Genomic DNA, 8,844 nt, shown 5'->3' with positions numbered 1-8,844 from the left:
ACATGGGGAACAACATATATATATGACCATGATATGTAACAATATAAGATTGCTACATTATCTTTAAGAAATTCATGCAATCAAGAGGCAAGAATACTCTATCAAAGTTTTACATGCTTGAACCACCTAAGCTAGGGTGTAGCCTTAGACATACTCATTAAGTTAGAGATTATCAAACCCTTAATCAAATGATAAAAGCACATGAAGTTAGAAACCAAGAATAGTCCTTCAAAGGAAGGCCCTAAGCTATGGACTATCAAACTTCTTAAACATCATGCCATTAAGACCATTTCACAATCTCATTTTCATTGTCACTATGAAAATGCAAGCCGTACAACCATGAGAAAATATAATCTAAGACAAGATAATAAATTCAATATAATCATTTATAGAAATTTAGGTCTATTACATCAAGTGCAAAGCTCTAGATTATGAAACCATCATATATACATTTCATTCCCTAAATTAAACCAAAACTAAGGCATGCTTACAGGGAAGGGCTCCATCACCTCCTTAGAAAGGGAGTTAGTTACCCATAGAAGCAAATGAGGAAGGAGAAGAGGTGATCTTACCCTTTATTTTTGCACCTAGGAGCCATAATATACACACACCCTCAAGAACTCAATATTTCTCTCTCTAGAAATATCCTTACAATATGAGATATGATTAATACAATGCATCAAGCCTCTAATAAGCAACCATAGCTTTCTAACCACTCTAAATTTGTGTCCCAAAATCCCTAGAGAAGTGCAGAGCAATCCCTTGAATCAAGGGGATAACATTAGGTGAAATGAAGCAGCCCACGACCTCTTGTCTGCAGATTGGAGGGCGCCCGCAGTGCAGGGCGCTGTGAGGTGTTAGGGTGGCTTGGCTGTGGCACTTGGTGGGGGCCTGCAGTGCATGGAGGGGCCCCACAAAAATGAAAACTTTCTGGACCAATCGGAGGGTGCTCGTAAGGTATGGCGGGCGCTCGTAAGGCTGCTGAGCACCACTTTGCTTCTTGAAATGATTTTGGCTTGGCTCGATGACGCGATCATCATTCTTAACACTTTTTGTGGAGAGAACCTTGAGTTCAATGGTTCACTGGTTTGGCAAAAATGAAGGTTCCCAGCAACGGCATACTTTGATTCTTCAAGAAATCATCAAAGCTTCACTTTTTAACTATCTTTGGGAAACTAACCTGAAAGTAAACAAAAACATACAAATGAAGCTAATATATACAATATGATCAACTAATGGATTTAACTAATACAAATAAGGGCATTTGAATATGCAATATTCGGCACTTGTCACACACCCAAACTTACATTTTGCTAGTCCCATAGCAAAACCAAAAATGAAGATCTTAACAAAATGACAACATTTGAAATGTTATCCACATGCATCAACCATGGTGCAAGAAAATACACACAGCTCATTTGCAACTTAGAACAAACAGAATATTGGAGACGGAATCATTTTGTAGACTACCTTGAGTGTATAAAGCATTGATATAACACAATGGCTAAACATAATTCAATTTTTATGCATCAACATCATAGTCTATATAAATACTTCAATTGTTATCTCTTAAATAGAAATCAACTCTAACTTCAATGAAAGTGAACCGGATTCCCAATATGCAGCTTTTACCTTCTTTTTTCAATTTCAAAACACAAGTCTTTAAATCATTGAATTTCCCTTTTAAATGAGGTCTCTGAGGCATGATTTATTCATAATACACAATATATATATATATATATATATATATATATATATATATATATATATATATATTTTAGATCCATATTATGGTCGTGCAATGTCAAAGTCCCTTAAGCTTTCTAACCGACCCATGTAGCAAGTGTTAGGCCGGTAACTCCCAAACTGGATGGCTTTAGGGTGCTATGTGTAAGGACACTCTAATGGCTTAATAACTCGAGTTGGCAAGGCTACGAACTTCAACGAACCATATTTATTTATTTATATTTCATGAATGACCGTGCAATGCCTAAGTCCCTTAAGCTTTCTAACTAACCCATGTAACAAGTGTTAGGCCAGCAACTCAAACCGGATGGCTTTAGGGTACTAAGTGTAAGGACACTCCAAGGGCTTAATAACTCGAGTTAGCAAGGCTATGAACTTATGCTAGTCAATATAATTTTTTTTTTTTTTTTTTTTTTTAGATCAATGCCAAAGATATCCATTCATTAAGGTCATTACTTCAAATCAACTGAGTCATGGTCAAGGTAAATCAGGTTACATGCCTCACAAATGAGTTTCCGGTGTGCATCTGTGAAGTGTGAAGCATAGAAGAGCATGAAATCTGACGAAAATCTAATCAAAGCATTTATACAAACCGATTTGAATTAACATGATCATTTCAGATTTTTCTTTATTTTCAAAACTATCATTTGCCTTTATACCCAAAGTATTAAACACATGCTTCAATCTCCAATAAGTTCCAAGATTACAAGATCCTTGCTTCCCAAAAGTTTTATTTTTTTTTTATTATCAATTTACATGAACAATTTAACACCTGCATACAAAAATGCATATCAAAATAAAAAATGCATACCAAAAATATACCCCTAAACTTGAATGTCACATTATTCTCAATGTGAGAAGACAAATAATGGAATTGGAATTGAAAAATAAAGAGGGTACAAAGAGCAATAATACCAAGGAGAGAAGGAAAATCAGTGGCGTTGTAAAAATATGCCACCATGTGAATTCCAAGAGCACTCCCCCAAACTTGAATCTAAAAAGAACCTGTCAAGAACACATCTATGAACAACAAGCATCATACAAATCCAGACAGAGATAAAATTAAACAACTGCAATTTTATTTAACCAAAAACCAAGTAAAATATCCATGCAAAATAGCAGAAGGGATTGCAGTTATAATTTCAAAATAGGAACCAAAAGTAATGCCAAACACAGCCCAGCATAAAGCAAAAGAGTACTACTAAAAATTAAAATAGGAACTAAAAATAGGAAATCACTCAATCATCGCCGTAGAGGATGAGTCACCGGCGCCGCCTGGTGGTCGGTCAATCAAAGATTACAGTATGGCCTGCAATACCTGTTATCCCTCCCTAGTCTCCTTACGAAAGTCCGTAAGGGTGCCCTCTATGGTCTCGACTCGCAGCTGAATGGTACCAAGATAGATGCTGAGAGAGTCGTAATCGACATGGGATATAGCTGGTAGTGGTGGCGTAACAAGTGTGGGAGCAACCGGCGCAGGAGCAACAGGAGCAGCGGGACTTCTCTAATCAAACACACCACCAATGCAGGCTTAACGAGAAGTCTTAAGCTAGACGGTGCTTGACTTCTATGCACCAAGGTCAAAAAGAAATACCTCAGTGCTCCGCTCTTCTCTCTGGGGGACTTTGAACTTTTTATTCTTAAGCAGCTTGGTGACCAAGTATGGGAAGGAAGTGAGGGCATTATCCGATTGCGTCACAAAAAAATCATTGTAGACTTTGAGAAGCTGGTCCCAGATGAGTTGCGTGACACAAAACCAATGTCCCTTCTCAGCGGCATAAAAGGTGTGCATAAAAACCTCCTTACGCTTAGAGTGCTTAGTAATGGGAAGGATATTTTTCGCAAGGACGGAGTCCAAGAACCACAACCGGTACGGAAGGAATGACTTATTCGTGCTTGATTTGTGACTACCGGTATACATGTTGTGGCATATTTCCTTGACAATTTCTGACAATTTCAGCTTAGCGGGAGGATTACCGTATAGAGGCTGGTCCTCGTCATCTAAAGGAGATGCCAATGGACAATTCAAGGCCGTAGCAAGGTCACGAAGGGTGAATGCAAAAGGTGTGCCATAAATGGTGGTCTTAATGACCTCTGGCTCCGCGCATGAGTAAAACATGTTGGAGTAAAATTGGTGAACTATATGTGGATAGAACGACCTGGTGCAAGGTTTGAATAGAGCTTTAAGGCCACGATCCTTCAATTCTTTGACCGCCCACAATGTTTCCGGATTCTCCTTAAACTCGTCCTTAATGACGAATTTTGCTTCAGTTTCAATGGGCCACTCAGCCCAATTTGGAGTAGGAGCTTCCCCAGATGGTCCCTCGGATGAGCGAGCACGCTTAGAGGAGGTTTTGAGAGCCATTTAGAAGAAAGAGTTGGCCTTGGCAATTCGTCGGGAGCCATTTGGAAGAAAGAGTTGGCCTTGGCAATTCGTCGAACACCTGGTGTGTAAGACAAATAGGAAGAGAGACAAAGGATGATTAGAGATGTTAAATCCCACAAATTTTGACCTGTAATTGGCAATACACAACCCTAAACAAATACTATAGCTCCACATAATCAATCCCATCATCCATTAATCCAAAAATTGAAAGAAGGAAAGAGAAGAAACTTACCCAATAATAGAGAACAAAAGGCCCCTTTGCTTGGTGATAAATGGATGGAAAGATGAGGGTGAGAGGTGAGGGTTTGATAGAAGGATTGTTGAGATGGGAGAAGAAGAGATGGAAGTGAGGAAGATTGGGGAAATAGAGAGGCTGGGTCGAAGGAGAGAGAAGAGGGCCTTGAATTTGAATGGGCCATGAAATATTGCCTTTTAATGAAGGGCCGAAGCATTGGCGGGCGCCCGCATTGCAGGGTGGGTGCCCGCAAGGTGTCAAGGCTTAGCACAAGCCAAGCCTGGTGTGTAGCTGGAGCCCCCTTTGGCACTTGGCGGGCCTCCGCAAGGATTGGCGGGAGCCCGTAATTTTAGACAGAATCTGCCTTGCCATTTTAGCCGAGTTGGGGTCGAAAAATTCTCTAATTAGAAACTTAAGCTCCTATGGACCCTAGACACCTTCTATAACCCTCGGAACGGGATTCAGAGCTCATTTGCAAAAGTGTTAATTTTGGGGTCCAAATTTCCCGTGATTTTTTTGGATTTTTGAGAAAATTGCCGAAATGACCTTGAAATTTTTTGAAAATGGTATCGAGACCTTAAAATGACTAAGGAAGCCTAAAGTGACTTTTGGAATGCAATTCGAGATAGTTCCAGAAAAGTTCACATTTTGGCTACACTTAGCTAATTTTTAGAAAATCTTGGTTAAGGCAACTTAAAAGAGGGAAGCTTGGAAGTTGAAAGAATTGCTTCCTGAGAGTGTTAAATTTAATATCCATAGCTAGGTGAACCATGATTTCGCATCAGTCCACATAAATTGGGTCTGTCAATAGGACTTTCTCTACTTTTCAGATCAGGACTATGCCATCAACATAAGGCTTAAGCTGTTGGCCATTAACCTTAAAAAGATATCCATTAATGGGATCATGAAGTTCAATGGCACTATGAGGAAAGACGGATGAGATAACATATGGACCATCCCATCGCGAACGAAGTTTACCGAGAAAAAGTCGTAACGTAGAATTGAAAAGCCAAACTTTCTGTCCAAGGGCAAAAGACTTGCTGACAATGTGCTTGTTATGAAATACTTTAGTCTTTGCCTTATAGATTTTGGCGCTTTCATACGCATCATTTCGAATTTCCTCAAGGTCATTGAGTTGTAATTTGCGGGTAGTGCCGGCTTGGTTAAGATCAAAGTTGAACCGTTTTATGGCCCAAAAAGCACGGTACTCTAATTTGACTGGGAGATGACAAGCTTTGCCAAAGACAAGTTGATATGGTGACATGACAATAGACATCTTATACGCTGTCTGGTAGGCCCAAAGCGCATCGTTTAGTCTCAATAACCAATCTTTGCGATCCGGTCGAACCATTTTTTCCAGAATATGCTTGATCTCATGATTAGATACTTCTACTTGACCACTCGTTTGAGGGTGGTAAGGTATGGCAACCTTATGAGTGACAGAGTACTTGAGAAGGACGGATTTAAGATAGCAGTTACAGAAATGAGAACCTCCGTCACTGATGATGGCCCTAAGTGTACCAAATCGACTGAATATGTTCGATTGAACAAACTTAACCATAACTTTATGATCATTGGTTTTGGTAGCCTTTGCCTTAACCCATTTAGACACGTAATACACAGCTACGAGAATATACTCATAGCCATAAGAGGATGGAAACGGTCCCGTGAAGTCAATTCCCCACACATCAAAAATTTATTTGATTAAGATGGGGGTAAGGGGCATCATGTCTCTTTTGGACATGGATCCGAGCTTTTGGCATCGCTCACATGACTTGCAGAAATTATAAGCATCCCAAAACAAAGAGGGCCAATAAAATCCACTTTGAAGGACTTTATCAATAGTTTTATTGGCATTGAAGTGTCCTCCATATACAAGAGTGTGGCAGAAATTTAGGACACTTAATAATTCAGTTTTGGGAATGCATCACTAGATGATTTGGTCCAGGCAATACTTAAATAGTTCCGGATCTTCCCAAAAAAAAATTTTAATTTGGGAGAAAAACTGGTCTTTCTCTTGTTTGGACCATTTGGACGGAATTTTTCTTACCGCAAGGTAATTGACAATGTCCGCAAACCAAGGAAGATTCGAATGAGAAATCTGAAACAGTTGCTCATTCGAAAAGGAATCACGAACTGCAGCAAATTCAGAAGATTTCTCAATGAGTAGTCGAAAGAAATGGTCAGCGACAACATTGTCTGTCCCTTTTTTATCCCCGAATTTCAATGTCAAACTCTTCGAGTAAGAGTATCCATTGAATTAGATGGGGTTTGGTCTCTTTTTTAGCAAGCAAATGCCTTAGAGTGGTATGGTCTGAAAAGACAATGACCTTGGATCCAAGAAGGTAAGAACGAAATTTATCCAAGGCATATACCATAGCGAGCAACTCTTTTTCTGTGGTGGTGTAATTTAATTGAGCATCAGAGAGAGTTTTGCTAGCATAATAAATAGCATGTGGTAGCTTATCCACATGCTGGCCCAAAAATGAACCAATGCATAATCGGATGCATCACATATGATCTTAAAGGGAAGAGAACAGTTAGGCGGTTTCATGATTGGGGCTGAAGAGAGAAGAGTACGGAGCTTCTTGAAAGCTTCTAAACAGGCTTCATCAAAATTGAAGGGAATATCCTTGGCAAGAAGATTACACAAGGGCTGGGATATTTTGCTAAAATCTTTGATGAAACGTTAATAAAAGCCGGCATGACCAAGGAAGGAATGGGTTTGCTGGACAAAATTTGGAGGAGGAAGGTTAGAGATTAATTTGACTTTAGCCTTATCAACCTCAATTCCCCGTTTAGAACTAACATGCCCCAAGACAATGCCTTATTGGACCATGAAATGACTCTTTTCCCAACTTAGAATAAGATTTGTTTCCTTGCATCTTTGAAGCACAAGGGATAAATTTTGGAGACATGAGTCAAAAAAAGATCCAAAGACGGGAAAATCATCCATGAATACCTCCAAGAAATTTTCGACTATATCAGAAAATATGAACATCATGCACCTTTGGAAAGTTACCGGTGCATTACATAACCCAAAGGGCATGTGTCTATAGGCAAATGTTCCAAAGGGACATGTGAATGTGGTATTCTTTTGATCTTGAGGATCAATTACCATTTGGTTTTAGCCAGAGTAACCATCAAGGAAACAGTAGTAGTTTTGGCCGACAAGCCTCTCTAGGATTTGATCAATAAATGGAAGTGAAAAATGATCCTTCCTAATGGTAGAGTTGAGTTTCCGGTAGTCAATGCACACACGCCACCCGGTGGTGGTGCGTTGTGGCACAAGCTCTCCCACTGAATTTTCAATGATGGTGAGGCCGGATTTCTTGGGAACAACTTGAGTAGGGCTAACCCACTTGCTATCGGAGATGGGGTAGATGATTCTCGCATCTAGTAGCTTGATCACTTCTTTCATGACCACTTCCTTTATGTTGGGATTCAAACGACGCTGCACCTCTCTAGAAGGTTTAGCATCGTCCTCCATATGAATGCGATGCATACAAATAGAAGCGTCGATTCTTTTCAAATCAGCCATTGCCCAGCCAATAGCTTCTTTGTGCTCTTATAGCACCGCTAAGAGGTTATTTTCTTGGTCTTTTAAAAGGTCCGACACAATGATGACTGGAAGAGTTTTATTTGCACCAAGAATCATATACTTGAGGTGGACCTGGAGCAGCTTTAACTCAAGTTGTGGTGAAGATTTCAAGGAAGGGACCGAAGGATTAGTGGAAAGTTAAGGAAGTGGTTCTTTTGGTATTTTCCATAGAGGAAAGTCCATGATAGCACCAATGTCGAGCAACAAATTTACTTCTTGGATGGATTGATTGATATCAAAGTTTGCGAAATCAAAGTGAGACATGCAAGTTTCAAGAGAATCCTTGCTTAGAATGAAGGGGAGAGATTCTTTAACCACTTCATCTACCACATCAATGAGAAAACAATCCTCCTCTTCGGAAGGATGTTGAGTTGCATGGAAAATGTGGAGTTTGACTTGCATATTTCCAAAGGCAATATCCATCACCTCAGTTCTGTAATTTATTGAAGCATTAGCCGTAGCTAAGAAAGGCTTACTGAGGATCACAGGAATATGTTTCTTTAGATCATGGACTGGTTCTGTGTCAAGAACCACAAAGTCTACCGGGAAGTAGAATTTGTCCACTTTGATGATGACAACTTCAAGAATGCCCCGTGGGTGCTTGACCGATCTATCAACAAGCTACAACACACAGAGGTTGGCTTAAGATCTCCTAACCCAAGTTATAGGTAAACTGAATAAGGAATCAAGTTCACGCTCACTCCTAAGTCAAGGAGGGACCTTTCTATCTTGTTGTCACCATTGACACATGAGATTGTCGGGGCACCCTAATCCTTATACTTTGGAGGAGTGCTATACTAAATTATCGCACTCACTTGTTCAGTTAGCCTTACTTTTTGTTGGTAAATGACTTTCAGAAGTGCACTTTTGAGTGCA

This window comes from Cornus florida, unplaced genomic scaffold (assembly GCF_030987335.1).
Source record: "Cornus florida cultivar Cherokee Brave unplaced genomic scaffold, ASM3098733v1 CherokeeBrave_3.0.0_Hap2_Chr09, whole genome shotgun sequence".
In the NCBI taxonomy this organism is placed as follows: domain Eukaryota; kingdom Viridiplantae; phylum Streptophyta; class Magnoliopsida; order Cornales; family Cornaceae; genus Cornus; species Cornus florida.
This window is presented reverse-complemented; position numbering follows the sequence as displayed.